We start from the raw sequence: 16,843 nt of genomic DNA, 5'->3' as shown, positions 1-16,843 counted from the left end.
TTTGGTCATTATTAATTTTGGTTTTTACCCAGAATAGTCTAAAGTCTTCTATATGGAGTCCAGAAGGCTCATGTCAAAAGTATTCTCCCCTTTGTTGAAGTTCTTTCCTAAACTGTCCATGTGATATGCACTTGAACTCCTAACTACTGGAGGCTAAGACAGGACAAGTCCTTGATTTTCTAAGTTTGAGCCCAGCCTGGCCAATGTGCAAGACTTTGCCTCTTCCCACCCCTAAGTAGTCCTTTTTGTTGCTGTTTGGTTTTCGATAAAGGGTCTTACTGTAGCCTAGGCTGCTTGGAGCTCATTTTGTACCCCAGGATGAACTCAAAGTCATGGCAATCCTCCTGCCTCAGTTTCTTAGTGCTGAAAATATAGACAATGTTCCTGGCAAGAAAGTGCTTTTTAGATCTGAAGTACAGTATTTTTCTAACTTCCATAGGATTTGAGTGGTGTTGCATTATACTTTTTCTCTAAAGAAGTATTATATTAAGTCATGGCCTCTGTGGTTACCGAAGTAGAAGAAACTCTAGAAATCATTCGGCTCCACCACATCATTTGACAATAAAACAAAACCAAAATGCTGTGGCCTGGAATCACACAGTGGCAAGGCTTGGATTGACATGTCACATGTGTTGAGAGTCAGCTGAGAGTGCTAGCATTTTATGCTAGCTGGTGGTAGAGCCAGCTGTAGTCTGTGATGCTTAGTGTTGATTGGGCTGAGTAAGGTCTGTGAGACATCTTGAGCCAAATAAATCTTTCTTCCCTTAAACAGTTTTGCTCAGGTATTTTGTCACAGTGATAAAAGTCTGACTGAATATGAAAGATACAAACAGTAGCCTCATACAGAAAAAGCCTGGTGGAGCCACAGCCCAGAACACGTAAAAGTCATTATTAACACAGAAGCATGAAGCCAGGTGATGTGTTAGGGAAATCATTTGCCATTCATTCATATGTGTTGTATGGTAATTATGTATTTACTATTAAGAGTTTAAGGTTTTTTTTCCTTCTTGATTTATATATGTTTATATGTTGGTTTATTTGAAACATTTACATAGAATATATCAAGAGCCTGTGCATAGCACGTCACCATTAAAAATTCAGACTTTTGAGCCTCAGAAACTCCTAAGTACCTGCTATCCCCGGTACTGGGATGACTGAACAAGAAGAGTCCATGCTTCCCTAGGTACCATAGCAAGCAAGACCTCAAAAATGAACAACAAAAATCACTTTTTTGAGGAGGGTTTATTAATATGAGAAATTATTCTTGAAATGATGAAATGATGTTTTTAAGTTACACAAAGTTGTTAATACAGAAGCAAGCTGAGTTTCAAAATGCAACTGTGAATTTCTGTTAAAGAGAGAAGACAGCACCTGACAGGTTAAACATGATGAGAGATTTTTATATGCTTTGATTTTGGAGTTTTCTATAATGAATATGTTCTGAAATTTTATTGTAAAATACATACTTATTTCCATATCCCAGGCAATGGACCACTTAATATTAAGGCCTCATACAGTGTATTTTCAATACGACCATAGTGAGACTGACTTTTCAGTTTGTGATTTTGATATAAATTTCATACTGACGTAAAACACTAGAATAGCCAGGTAAACTAAGAAAGAAAGTTAAATGAAATAGTAGAAACTACAGTGTAATTTCAATGGAAACTAAAATGCTTTTGGTTTAATAGCAGCTAAAATCTTTCGGCAGCACTCCAATTCTTGTCTGAGAAAATGAGGAGAGCTGATTTTAAAAACACATGCCTGTCGTTATTTCTGGAGAGCAAGGCAGCCAGTGTGGTCGAATGACAACATATCCCTGATCGACCCCTAAAGACTTTGCTGGAAAGTGGCTTGGTGTTACTCCCAAGAAAACACTCCTGGGTGAGAGCAGGATGACGCAGAGCTGCCTGGGTTGGGCTCTGTGGGATGTAGGAATGACAGCTTAACTTGGCCTTGTCGTACCCCGAGTTTAAGTTTAAATAAGTTGGATTTACTGGTTCTTTATTTCTTCTTGGGACTATGTTCTTGTACTTTCCTATTCATTAGCACCTGCATTTGGTAAAGAGGCTGTTCAGTCAAGTATCAAGGACTCAAAATAACCCCTTTTCCTCTTTTTGTACCTCTCTGTTAGATCATTTGGTAATGATATAGCATGAAATGGTAGTATAACTGTTTTTGGAACCCTTAGTGGACTGTATACCTAGACCGTCTTTACTCCTCACTGGGAATGACAGGAGTCACTATAAAGGTGAAGTTGCCTTGCCAGATGCATGACTTTTGGGTAGAACCTTAGGTAGCAATTTGCATCTTCTCTTTTCCTCTGTGAGATAAATCCTGTATAATAGCAAACAAGTAAATCAAGACAAAATAAAGGCAGCTCTTCATGGTGAAAAGTGTTGGGTCAGTAGAACACTTCCAGTTAACCTGCAGGGGTTACCAGGTGTATTTAGGTGTATAAAAGTAAGGTTTCTTGATTTTTTTTGGTGTTATTTGTTCAGATCTTTGAAAACACATTTGAACTGCTGAGTAATGTGTCATGGTAGTGAGATTCTTCTGAGTATACCCATACTTATCTTTGCTATCATCATCACCTGTGCATTCACTAAGGCAAAGGGGAAACAGAAAATGTTCAAACTGAGGCATTAGCCACTGTGCTGACTGGTTTTTGTCAACTTGGCACAAATCTGGAGTTCTCTGGCAAGAGGAACTTCTACTGAGAAAACGCCTCCATCAGAGTGGACTGTAGACAGATTTTCTTGGTGTAGGAAGACCCAGCTTACAGAGGCAGGACTGACACTGGGCAGGTGGTTCTTGGTTGTATAAGAAAGCAAATTCAGTAAGCTGTGAGGAGCAAGCCAGTAAGCATCATTACTCCATGCCTCTGTTTCAGTTCCTGCCTCTGAGTTCCTGCAATGGGTGACTCTAATCATGGACTGTAACTGTTTTTTTTTTTTTAACTTTTATTAATTACACTTTAATCACTTTATATCCCCCATAAACCCTTCCCTCCTCCCCTCCTAATCCTACCTTCCCTCCCCCTTCTTCAAGTCCACATGCCCCTCCCCAAGGCCACTGATAGGGGAGGTCCCCCTCTCCTTCCTTGGACTGTAACTTCTAAGCCAAATAAACATTCTCATTCCCAAGTTGCTTTTGGTCATGGTCTTTATCATAGTAGTAGAAACCTAACTAAGTAGGTAAATTACCTCCTGCCTCAATGACTTTGCATTTTCATCCCTTAAGTAAGCAGGACCCAGGCTGTATTGAATCTCTGTATACAAAGTTCAAAAGGGTATTTAAAGAGCCTGATATCAGAGGTTTCGTCACTTACAACTTAACTGCATGTGAACAAGTAGCTTGACCTTGATAAACAGTGTGAACCAAACTTACATATTAGAATTTGTTAATCTTTACTCAGATTTTCAGTTTTAAAATTATCTCTTGCATAGTTTTCTTATACGTGGTTAAATTAATCTTCCTACACTGAAATATTGGCTTCATTTTTTTTCAGACAGTGCATACAAGTGCCCTGTTGTAAATTATTAATATTATTTGAAGAATGTCTTACAAGTAATGCTTTGAGTAAATAGTGACATGTCTAATTTTCTTTATCTGTTATTTGCTTGCCCTTTACATGTCATAAACTTTGGTACTGAAACCACACTTAATGTCATTTTCTGCTTAACTTCTTCCAGTTTTTATATATTAGCACAAATCTATTATGAGTTATAAAACTTTAAGATATTTTCAGTGTTTTAACACTACTTAACATGAGCATTGAAAAACTCGCACATTACATTAAAAAGTGACAATAAAGGGAAGATAAAATTACACCTGAATCTAAAATGTTTCTGGGTCAGAAAACAATTAGGCCACATACAAGGAGAACATTGGTGATCATGAACATTTCTTGTAGGTGTGTAGAGTGGTGCAATCTCTTAGAGAGCAATTAGAAATCAGTGAAGTTGGAAGTGGAGATTTGAACTCAGCAGTTCTGTTGCTAGAAGTGCAGAGCCTAGAAAAAAATCACCTCATGTTGCTGCAGGGAGTCAGTTACAAGACGTTCCTTAACAGTGTTTATGGTAGTGAAAATGTGCAGAGGTGTTCTTTGTCTGAAATGGAAAGAATAATTAGTGTAATATACTTACACTATTCAATATTTTATATAGTGAAATTACCCAGGAAGAGCTACTGGGTATTATGAAAGATAATACTGAGAGAGCGAGAGAGAGAGAGACAGTGAGACAGTGAGACAGTGAGACAGAGAGAGGTGTCGTTTGTACAGGAGCACACAGCTGACACAAAGCTAAGATATAAGGCCCTCTGGCTATATACGCATGAAGATGTCGAAACAGTAAAGATACAGGGACAAGCAAGAGCGTGAGACAACAGCTGTTTTGAATGGAGCACAGGAAGCAGCAGGATCTGGATGGCACTGTACAGTGTCTTCCTCAGTGTTGTACACCAGAGCAATTGTTAAGTATTTTACACTTTAAAATATGCACAAAAGTTGGGTCACATGCTCAGCATGCCCTAATGTGGGAACTTTAACTTTCAGTCAGTTTTTAATTTCTCATACACTTGTGTCTAAATGTATGAGAATTGAGGTTTTTTTTTTTATATAATCAGAAGATTTTTCATTTTTCAGTAAAAAAATGAAAAAAAATTACTTGCATAGGTTATATTTGTTTCCATAATGCTAATGCAGGTGTTTCTCTTTGAGACTTAATCTTGTACAAAGTTCAATAGTCTTCAATGCTTGCTTTGATACTATCATGAGAAAACATTCACCTCACAAACATGATCTGTGAATTTTATGTTTAGATGTCATTTCTTTTGCTTCTTTGGTAACTGTAGAAATCACGCCTAGACAGACTATTAGATTCTAATGTTCCTTTATAGGACCACTGATAAGGTTCTTCAGAGAAGCACCGAATCTGGCCGCTCATCCTGTACTGTTGTTAGCTTCTTTTGGCACTACCCCTTTCTCTTACTCCAAAGTGATCCGAATTAGAAATGTTAGGTTAAGCAGGAAAGCTTTAAAAAATAATAATAATATAAAAATAATAATAATAATCATACTCCTCAGAGGTTTTATTTTGCTTGATCTGGTTTGGACCTCAGATGGCAACAGAGTTCATTAGGACTAGTATTCAGGTGGGATCCCAGAAGCTGCTCAGTATTGTCCTAGAATTGGTTTACAGTGCACATTCTTGTGACCTTTCATGACCTATAGAATAAGAAGTTTTGGGGTGAAGAGCCTGTTTAGTCAGCTGAGGTTTAAGAGTCCAGGTCTCTAATGCTTCTCATCTTGATTGTGCTATAAATCCCTGTGGAGGTCTCGTTAAATTATAAATTCTGGTTCATTTGATCAGAGGTGGCCAATGAGATTAGTGTTCCTAGAAACCACCCAGATTATAGCAAGACACTCACCCTGCTCAAAACCTCCCAGGCCTTACCCAAGTCTAATGAATCAAAATGGGATTTTCACAAGACTTCTAGTGCCTTGAATGTACATCACAGTGTGTACAGGATGATCAGGAAATTTCAGTCTGGGAAGCCAAGCATTCGAGAAAGCAAACACCGGCATTATATAAAATATCACAAATAGAAAGTGGGATATAACTTAAGGTGCATCTTCATATTTCAGGTTGAAATGGAAGGAGGGAGAAATGGGGAAGGGGTTACTGATGACTATTACATTCAATTAAGAGCACGAAATTCTGGTGCCCTGCGCCCACAGGGAGACCGGATGTAACAGTTGTGTGCTGTTCTCACAGAGGCACGGGCTTTGCCTGCTTTCACCTTACAGACTGATGCTTGAAGAGATAGATACAGTTAACCTGATAAAAAAATTGCATGATGTGTGCATATAGCAGGCATCATCTAGTACCTCATTAGTATATACATTTTATATATTTTCAAAATCTAAGATTAATAATGAAAAAGTCAGTGGTGACAATGACAAGAATAGTTTGACTAGAATAATAGGAGGAAATCAGCAGTGACTTCAGGACTGAATGAGAGGTGTATGATAGAGACACATTTACAGATCTATAAAGGTCAGCACTAGAATATTTTAAGTGTGAACTGGAGGAGGAAAAAGTTGAGTGTGTGAGGAATACACATCCACAGGAGGAGCCTAAGGAGGAAATGGACAAGAAGACTTGGAGAAGCTCATGGGTGTGCCTGATAATAGAGATTGAGCCCAGGGCCATATATATGCTAGGCAAATGTTCTACCACTTTTCTGTATCAACAGCCATTCTCTCTCTCTTCTTTATGAAACTCCATTCTGGAAAATATCTTAAAAATTTCCCATGTTTTCTTCTAGTCTTAAATTTTGATTCTTAAAAATTTTCATTTTTTTAAGTTCAGTTTACAAATTATGTTCAGTTTTATTTTTTTATGTTCAGTTCACAGTTCTCTGGCTGTAGAGGTACTTGAACTACTTTCCATCAGAATGTTCACTGCCACAGGGGAATGTGTGAGGGGAAGATACTGGTGTGGTTGTGTGCACACACATGCAGGTGCCTCACTTGTAGCATTTTCATCTCTGATACTCATTTCATTGAATAGTTGCAGTAGACTCTTTAAGATGATATTTAAAATCTTTTAGTATTTCATAAATAGCCTCCGCACCTCACTCCCCATTTTAGTAAGTTATATTTGGCATATAGGTTTTATTTAGAGCCTCACTGTTAAGGCTTTTTGTCTTGTTTACATATTCTGTCATTTACATATTTTATCTCATTTGCACAACATGTACCATGGAACACTGATGCAGCCTCTGAGCGGTTTTTTCTACTGGGGATTGCAAGCCTTTCGCTTTAGTTCATAATAGGTTGCTGGCCTTGTAAAAGCTTTGTTTACATGTTGTAAATGTGATTTGGCCCAAAGCTGAGGCAGTGACCTGATGACTGATGCCACATTCTTGCAGCTCCTTGTCTTAATGCTTTATGTCCAGTACAGCGAGGCAATACTAATTAACGCTTTAACAAAGTAATTCCTTCTCTTCTAAATCTGCCATTTATCCAGTAATCTGAGGTCATAAAACATCTCCAGAAGATGCTCTATAATATTGTTTTCCTAGAGTAAAATTCAGTTCAAATTAGCTATTGAAAAATTTTGGAGCAGAGGAAGCCCTGAGAGTGTGAAGTCCTGAGTGAATGTGTGCTGTTGATATGAGCGCCAGCCACGTCAAGGACCCTAGCCTCAGACCTATGGGAAAATGCAGAGCCATCCTTTGGAGTGAAGCACATAGGGAAAGAGCAAAACATTCCCTTCTGGGTCGTGTGCGAATGTTGCTAGTATATGTAGAAAATGTCCACCATAGCTCCCCCTCCCCCACCAGATGTTTATAGATTGAAGATTGCTCCCTAATAGAGACTGCTCCTAGATAAGCCTGTCCCTTGATCCAGGTGTATACCATAAGCCCAGCCTCCCTATCTGTCTGTATGTGATAGTCATTGTTGTGCTGTATGCAGTAATCCACCTCTCTGTTCAACTCTACCTAATAAACATGTTGATGTTCAGGGATGCTGAGGCTTCTCCATCAGAGAACCCAGGCCACCTACTCCCAACTTTCTGTTTCTCTGTGTCAGTCAATGAGTCTGTCGTTTTCTTCATCCCAATCATTGCCCCAATCAGTTCCTTACTCTGGAGACTGAGTAAGGAACCTGCAGAAAATTTAGAATAGGTATGATTTTTCTGATATGAGTGAGAACAGAAAATTGTTCTCACTAACAATTCTCACCACCTGGTGAGGATCTTACTGGTACAAGAAAGAGCTGGTTTTCCCCACCTGGCTCCTCCCCTGTTTTCTTGTGTCTTGGAGAATGACTGAGGAAGAAACGGTTGCTGTTGATAGAAGAACTAAGGCTCTTTGCACACCACTCTTCATTCTCTTCTCCTCTGAACTGTGTGTTTGTATCCATGGAAGCAATTATTACCAGGACAGATGGGGTGGATGCTGCTCTAGTGTTAGAAATTAGCAAATCAGTATTTCTATGGACTTTTATCTAATAATGTTTATCAGAAAGTCCTTCATTCCAGTGGCATGCATCAGAACAGGATCTTTCCTTTAAAACAAAAGTGTATCGAAATATAGAAGTTTATTGGCTCTCTTAATTGATCTTTGATTGATATGAGCCCTTAAAAGGTTTTTAATATGTTAAACCTCGTATTGGTTGGGTAGGGACAAATAGTATATATACTAAACTGCTTTAAGATTACTCTAAAAATGTTCAGTTTGAGTATTTATATGGACATTCTGTTTTGCTGAGTTTGGAGATATAATTATGTCTGGGTTACTGGCACATCATGGAGAATCTTGTATGTAATTTTTTACAGGAAAAAAACTATCTGCAATGTAATAATGTTCACATGTGGGGGGAGTTAAGAGGCTATTGGTATACATGTGTGGTATACATGCCACGTGTGTGGAATGTCCTGGATTCAATTCAGTTGAAAACCCAAGTACTGTAAGACTATAAATTTGTACTAGTTAATTAGTGAGAAAAGAAAGAAAATATGTAAATATTAAAAAGGTCAATGTGAACTGGGCATTTAAAACTGTTTAATTTTTGATATCTGATATATTCAGAAATGTTGATCATTAGCTTATATGTGTATGTGGAGGGCCATTAGTCATGGGCTTTACAAAAGCAACACTAGTCATTGTAATTGTTCATGAGATTCCATTATATTTTATATCCACAGAAAGGTATTGTCAGTAGCATAATGACATATTAAATCCACATTACCTTAGAAAGGACTCGGGTGTAGAGGGCAGGCGAGCCCTGTACCTTGACTCTGCAAAGTGATTATAGTGTGACACAGTAGAGGAGAGCCAGCCATGCTGTTCCAGTGTGAGCTCACCAGCTGCATGAGACACTATCAAATCCATCTTTGCTGTGGACACTTGCACTGTAGTATCCAAGAGAGAAAAAAAGACTGTGTGAATTTATGAAAAAATTTCCCCCTCTCTCCTATTCTCAATATTTAATACCATTACCCAGCAAGAAATTTCATTTGCTAGGAATTGTATAGAATTTATCTCTCAGCCCACAGGAAGGAAAGCATCTGTTGCCTGGCATTTTAAACAACTGATTTTAGAAAACATCTTTATTTGGGGATGAGACTGCTACTTGGTTGAAGTCTTAGGATGCTGTTAACCAGGATGATGTATATTTTTTAATAATTAAGATCAGGTATCCAAGTTGTTTGTTGTTCAGTTTTACTAAAAAGTGTGTGCTTGCAAATGTGTAATTGAAAGAGAAGTCTCTCCTGATGCACCAAGTCTTTTGTTTCACTATTTATTTGGAATAAATGGGCCCAGAAGGTATGGGTACAGTTAGGTTTTGTTGGAGGGGCAAAGACTTCTGAGACATGATGTGCAAGTGAGTGTTTTTAAATCTCAGAGGTGTGATTATGTCATAGCAGCATAACCTCCGGGCTTGCTTTATTACTTTTATTAAAACAAATCTGCATGGGGGTGCTGTGTATATGTTGGTGATGAAGGAAATGAGGTGGTTAATTTATTATGTGAACAGCACTTTCAACTAACCGCAGCATGATTCCCTGAGAGTGCAGTGGAAAAGCCCAGCTCTGCAGACACGTCTGCTGTTTGATTTGTGGGCCTCAACTTTCAACACCAGAGGGTGAAGTTTATCTACAACACCATTCTCTCTCTCTCTCTCTCTCTCTCTCTCTCTCTCTCTCTCTGTAATATTTTTGTCTAATTTTAAGCTTGAAATTTTCCTTTATTTTATTGTGGGCACTTACTGAATCTAATCCAAACAGTCCTTGCCAGTGACCTCAAGGGGAAAGCGGGGCTGAGAATCTATGTGTGAGGCCATTAGGAAAATGGGTAGCATATCTTAACATATTCCAAGCCCCTGTGTGTGCCTTAGAAGAAGACTTCATTGACTAATTGGACACCTCTAGGCTTCAGTAAATGAAGATGACTGTAGAATTAGATAGCAGCTAGGGAGAAGTGAGGCGTCTGAGGGCTTCCCCTCCCTGCTCAGCATCCACACACAAACGCTACACAAAGTCTCCTACAAGAGCCCCACAAAAATGTTTATTTGTGGCTGGAGGGTGGTTGTGGAAGGAGCTGAGGGCGTTACACCACACAGAGGTGTGTGTACTACAGAGTGAGGTCGGAAGAGGACCTGAGCGTCTAACAAGCTCACAGTGCCTATAAAGCTCCTGTTGTATACTTATAAACAGCCATTGAATGGCCGAGAAAGGTTGTTTTTATTGGAGCTGAGCCATGTCAGGCATAATCTGATGTGAACCTGCCTAGAAGGTGAGTGAAAATAGGTCATCTTCCCGGGGTGATTTTTGAAAGACTCTTTCATTTTCCAGATTTGCCTAGTACCACTCTTTATAGACCAGGGGGAAAAAGGAGGGGGAGGGACACTAGAAACCAGTCAGGCATTGTGTTGAAAAAATGAAGGCGGTTAAGTATCTGACACAGCACCAGTTTTCATGGAGTAAGGATTACCAATCCTTTTTCTATTTTGTCTTGTCTTTAGGGGCTAGCAGACTGCATTTCCCTTCAGAGTCCTAAATTTACTCCAAAAATGATCATTCCAGAACATACTTTCCAGGAAGGGTTGGCAGTGGCAGGAGAAACATTATTTGTGTAGTTTAAAGAGTGTAGAGGGTAGTGCAGGCTGCAGTTTCTGCAAGCTGTGGATGGCCAGGGTGGTGGCACCTGGACGGATGCTGCCTAGTCATTACAGCCAAGCCATCCTGGTGACAGTGTGCCCAAGCATGCCAGGCTGCTTCAGCTGTCCTCGGCAATATGCCACAGTCCCAACTGTGGCTGGAATTTAATCTTGAAAGATGTTGGAGAGTAGGCAAACCTTACCTTAGCCATACTGGCTGGGTCTCTCCAACTCCCGTGTCTTCTCACTGGGAGAATAGCATTTTGGACAGATTCACTGTTGGACCATGTGTGACTTTGTAAAAGTGGACTTCTCTTCATACTGGTTTTTGGTACAGTTTAGAAGATTGAAATTTAGCAATTATTAATGGGAGCTGGGTTTTTGTTTTTGTTTTTGTTTTTTTTTTTTTTTTTTTGTCTGTTAGTTTCACTTCTCTAGATACCTAGATACCTACCACAACTCAGTGCAGAACATCACAGCTATTTAAAAGTCTGTCCTAGAGAAGGCTTGATCCCTAAGTTGCCTTTAGCCCTCTCTTTAGCCCCACTGTGTCTGCTTGCTTAGTACACATCTTTGTACATCTTTCTCATTGGCTAACAGGTTGCTTCCTGAGTAGTAGTTTGTTTCCTAGTCCCTCATTCCGGGCTCGTTTACCCTTCATATACTTTGAAACACAGCCAGTCTTCCTTAAAAAGTGATCCAATCATCGTTTGCAACACGAACTTTACAAAGATGCGTGTTAACAAATTTAGACAGTTTTTTTGGGTTCTTCAATATACAAGTTTGTGGACATGTTACAAAAGTTAGCAGCATTAACTGAGCCCAGGCCCAGTGATAGCAACAGAAGACAGACAGTACTGAGTCTGCTCTGTGAGCGTAGCCTAACAGACATGTCACCTTGCAGTTGAAACTGAGACAGGAAGAAGAAGAAAAAAAATGTGGGAAATGTTGCACTTATCATTAAGTTTGTAAAAGGAAATTTGAATTCTAGGTTAAAATTCTTGGTTAGTCACTGTATCTGGGGCACAAAACTATGTTCATTGCAGTTGAATAGCTATAATTCAGGGTGTGTTTAATCAGAATTTCCCTAAGAGCTGAAATTCTTACATAGATAGAGCCTGTCTTAAACTTAAATTGGATAAACATTCTCATGGCACCATCCTCATTTCAGCGTGGTTCAGTGAAGAGAACATAGCCTAGGGGCACTCTGGCTTTACCTTTGCCATGTCTCCCCGGGGAAATAATTTCACTTCTTCATGCTTCGTTGGAAAATAAGGATACCTATATGTTCTCAAGAAGAATGTTAAAAAGAGAAAGAAAAAAGTAGACGTGTAAGTGCCGGAAGAAAGCTATGAAAGTGATTTTTGTTTCTTAGGAGATATCGAATGAATCCCATGTACTTTCAAATTTCTTGGCCTTTTGTTGTTATTGTTAAAGTCCATTTTATTCCAAACATTTATTCATATGTTAAGCTTATCCAGTATTCATAGAATCATTTAATGTCAAGGTCACTCAGTTCATACTGGTACACATAAACATGCTCATTCCTGTCTGCCAAAAGGCAGGAGGACAGAAGAATCTGTGGGCAAAACTTCCAGAACAAAGGATCAGAGTGGCAGCCTTGCTGTGGTCATAAGGCAGGAATGAGAAAATGAGGCTGTGCTGCCTCTCACCAATAGTAATGACAGAACATCTTGCCACAGGGAGAGATAGGCGCTTGGAGTTGAATGGAGCATGCACGTGAGACTTCTGTTAGTGATTAACTACGGACTTTTATCCAAGTCTATAGTGCTTTACTTGTTATCCGTGTACATCTGATTCTTCTGTTGTGGTTCATATCCAGTGTTTAAGTTGACTCACTCTTCTGGAGGTGGGAGTAGAACAGGATAGAATGCTTAAAAACAAACACAGCAGCTACAACAGAAACAAACTCCGTAGTTCGTTGGGACCCACGATCTGGTTATGCGTTGGCAATAAAAAGCAGCTGTTTGTTTGTTGACAGCCTGCCTTTCCTCTCTCATAATCAAGCTGTTTCTAATCATGCAATTACTAGCTCTTTAGTGTTTGAGGCTTGTTGTAGATTTATAGTTGGTTACATAACATTTGCCAAACGTCATCGTTTAGATAAAAAATTAGTGATTCTCCTGTAGTCATTCTACTGAAATATGGATATGGGTTGTAATAAAATAAAGATGCCTGAGGAAACTTCCGAAGTACATTTTGAACTGAAGGGAACGCAGAGGGGCTTTTTATGCATGTTTTCTGGGGTTGTCTCAGTGTAATGCTTACCTTCTTGGGAACCTTTTGCCTGAAAGGCTTTCTGTTTTCTGCTCGCTTACACGGATCCCGCCTGCTTACATGGATGTAGTCTGCACATATGCAGACAGTAGAAAAGTATGTTCTGATCCATGAGGCCATTCTTACTTGCCCGAGGTCTTGACATATTCTCCTAGAACACAGTTGGTGTTCATTTCACTCAGGTGAAGCCAGGGATGAAAGGAAATGGAGTTAAATCAAAGTTCTTTGCATCTGCAATGATGGTTCAGCCTCCAGGGTAGCTCTACCAGCTGGAAAGAACTGGAATGTGCCTCTTACTGCAGAGACATTTCCAGGCCATTTTATGAACAGACTGCAATCCGCACTGCTGAGAGTCCCATTTGAAATGAGGAAACATGCTGTAGGAAGAGAAACCAGAAAGGTGAGCTTCTGCTGTTCATGACATCCTACTGAAGAATCAAAGCTAGCTGCTTTCTAGTCCTGTTTAAGTCACATCTTTAGGCTAGATGTTGTTCGTGCAGCATGCCTTAGAGAACGCCCTTTAGACTGCAGTGTGATGGCTCTGCTTTTACTTTGTGTGTGTGTCTCTCATTGCTCTGTTGTTGGCTTGATACATTTGCAATTACAATGGAGTTTAAAATACTTGAAGTAGTATTCGCCCTCTGGTCATAAAGGCATTACATAAATTAACAGTTATTCTCGGTATAAAAACATGTTCTAAGAGATAGAGTGAATAGTAGTTTTTTGTTGTCGTTTTTTGCTTTTTGGGGAGAGACTGACTAGGAAAAAGAATGTATTTAAAATGTGTGGAAAATTTTGAAATACATATTTTATAATATATATTTTCATTATTTTGTTTCTTTCATCTCTTTTCTAAAAGTATAAGTCATAAAAATATTTTACTTTATTTTAAAAGTATTTATCAAAATCCTTCCTCTTGCCAAATGAGTCTTGTTAACGGGAATTAGACCATCTAGTGATGTCACCAGGTCTCTAGTGACAGTTAATACTTGGGAGTCATTACCAGCTCTGACACATTCTGATTTTGTGAGCTTTATTACACCATGAAAATGGCATTTCTTTAACTGCTTTTAAACTGTTTAATTACAGCTAACGTCAGCATTTAGTCCTTATCTTAAAACACTAGCTGTGTACTACTGTGTCGGAATCCAGACCAAGAGCAGAATCCTGCCATGGTGGCAGCAGGGGGAGGTGGAGTGTGAGGGGGTTTTCTTGTGCTTGCAGCTGTGCCTGTGGCAGGACCCTGGACCTGTTGCTTTTAGAACACTCAGATGTACAGTTGAGGCAAACGAATGAATCATAGAGGATCCATTTAAGGTACTTCTCTGCTTGCATGTCAGGGGAAGAAAATTTAGTTGTAATTTTGAGACCTTCATCCCCAAATCATTTAATGCTGTATTTCATTTCAGCTCCTCCAAGTTTATGTGGATAAACATCAATCATTTATAAATGAAAAATGTACAGATCTTGACTCTAATGGCCTGTGTGGGGAGTAATAGGTTACTAGGAGACACCACAGGATAATACCTTTTAATTTGATTTTCTGTATTGTTTGGTAATGCCTTCTCAAAAACAGCTAAAAATCCATTATGTTCAGGCCATTAAAATATACTACGTTATTATCCAGTAAATAACATCTATGGCCTTTAATTTTTAATCAGGTTCATAAATATATACATTTTTCTCTGTCAGTCATTGTCTAGAATTTCAGTTTTGCTCTGCTTTCCATTACATACTGTGAATTATATGAGATTAATTTAATCGCTACTACAAACAGAAATTGAATGTGGCTGATCCACAGTTACGCTGTTTGCTTTCACAACTGTAAGTCATAAGTAATTAATTTTCCTGGGAAAATTAATTCACTTACCATTCCCAGTAGCATCATGTGTTGACACAGGGTTCTAGGTAGTTTAATATTTTTCTTCAGCATGCTGGCCTTAACTTTAGAAGACCTTAAATGAAAACAAATTAAAATTTACTCAACTGAATATGATTTGGACTTATTTAAAATTTGGGCTTATTTAACATAAGTGTTGTTGTTGATGTCATCCAGGTGATGACTCGAAAATTATATTCAAACTTTACAGAATCTCCACAAAGTATATTAACACGGCTGAAACAATATATCTTTGAAAGGCTGTTTAAATGACAGTAGTCGTTAGCATGTTCTGAATTAACATTTTCCAGGACAGTATTAGATGGTGCTGTATTTGGGGATGTTAGACCATCATTTGCTGAGCAAAGCAGATCTAGAAACGTACTTGTGGGGCACTTTGGCCGCCTTGGCTAGCTAGCTGATATGTCTGTGTCTCATAGAGCTTGTTTTTAGGATCTCTCTGCCTCTAGCTTCACGGGGTAGCAAGGGCTATAGCTCGGTCTTCTGAAAAGCTGAACCGTGCCTTGTAAACCCCCAAGCGATCATTCTGATATCGACTGCGCGCCTTCAGTGCTTCCATGCTTTTCTGTGTAATACCTTTCCTCCTGCTTCCCAGAAAGGCCAGTGTGGAAAATGAAATGAGCAAACGTCTTTCAGCGAAAGGGGTTAAGTTCCACACACTGCTGCTTATATTTTGGGAACTCAGAAAATATGAGCAAACCAAGTTTAGCTTCCATTTGCATTTGCCAGAAGGTTATTAGTAAGGTGACTTTTTTCCTGGTTCATAGAACTCCATAAAACATATAGTGTTTATAACTGTGTTTATATTTATCTAAGTCACTAAGGTGAACTCCAGTGATGGTGGCAGTGTTAAATTTTAACAAGTGGGGCTTATTTCATAAATGTGCCTTTGTGGCTGTAGGTTTTAAAAGGCATGAGGTTGAGAGTGGCGTGCTCTTAATGCTTTTTGGAAAGAACATTTGTTGTTTAATTCCATTGTAAAAGTAGTATAAGACTACAGACCGCTGCTGTTACTTGTTCCTTCTATTCAGTGTTAGGTCCAGCTCTCTGTTCTGTGCCCTCAAGGTTCACTGTGTGCCCTGTGCAGTGTCGAGGAAGGTGGTTTGCTTGCTGCTCTCACTATCGGGAAGTTGGTTTCTGTCTTCAGAAATAGGAGTATGGCTCTCTTCATCATCCTCTGACAAGATGAAAACTCCTCATATGTCAGCTCTGACCCAAGTACAAATGGCTACATGGTCATGTTGCTAAGGGAAAGTGATCTTTCACATAAAACTAAAGTTGGCATTGAGGGCAATGATTATTCTAAAACTTTACCACTCGTTCCCAGCGTATACCTACAGCTAAATGTGCATGTTTGTAATAGAGCATGCATTTCTTAATGCTGTTTCTACACCACCCTCTCTTCTGAAATGAACCAGTAGGTTTGCATTATCTTATGTTGAAGTAGGAAAGTATTAATAAGTATTTTAATTTTCACAATGTAGCCTCATAAAATTAAATTCATTTGAAAACAGGCATATGTCTTGTTGGCCTCTGTTTATTTTTGTTGATGAAATGGGTATGTCTTAGAAAAGTATTAATTTTATCATGAACTAAGGCACACACGAAATTTGTGTGTACAAACAGGTCTTTAGAGTGTAGAAATAAGAGTTGTTGAATTTGAGTTATATATATTTGCCTAAAGCTAGCAAATAGAAAGTTTATGTAAAATTATGCAATCAAGAAAAAAAAAATCAGAGAAGCAAAATTCTCTATTCTTAGGTCAGGATAGAAGAAAGCAAGACTTTGTAGTAGGAATATAAATGTTTAAAAATTACATGATGTTAAGATGACACATGTTTTGTGACATGGTGTATAGTAGTTGTGATAAATGAGGACCATGCAAATGCTGGCTGCTGGGTCTGTGCAATGTGGGCAGGAACGCCTTTCCTTTCCTTTCCTTTCCTTTCCTTTCCTTTCCTTTCCTTTCC

The 16,843-nt window shown here is 38.8% G+C and overlaps 1 protein-coding gene across 2 annotated transcripts in view; it reads left to right on the top strand.

The window, feature by feature from the left end:
* The window catches only part of Srbd1 (S1 RNA binding domain 1), a 167,431-nt gene that overhangs the window by 98,920 nt on the left and 51,668 nt on the right, over positions 1-16,843 (top strand). The gene's annotated exons all lie outside the window — the stretch shown is intronic.

The sequence above is a fragment of the Psammomys obesus genome, unplaced genomic scaffold (assembly GCF_907164565.1).
Source record: "Psammomys obesus unplaced genomic scaffold, mPsaObe1.curated_primary_1811, whole genome shotgun sequence".
Classification (NCBI taxonomy): Eukaryota; Metazoa; Chordata; class Mammalia; order Rodentia; family Muridae; genus Psammomys; species Psammomys obesus.
The sequence above is the reverse complement of the archived record's forward strand: the minus strand, read 5'-3'. Positions and strand labels throughout refer to the sequence as shown.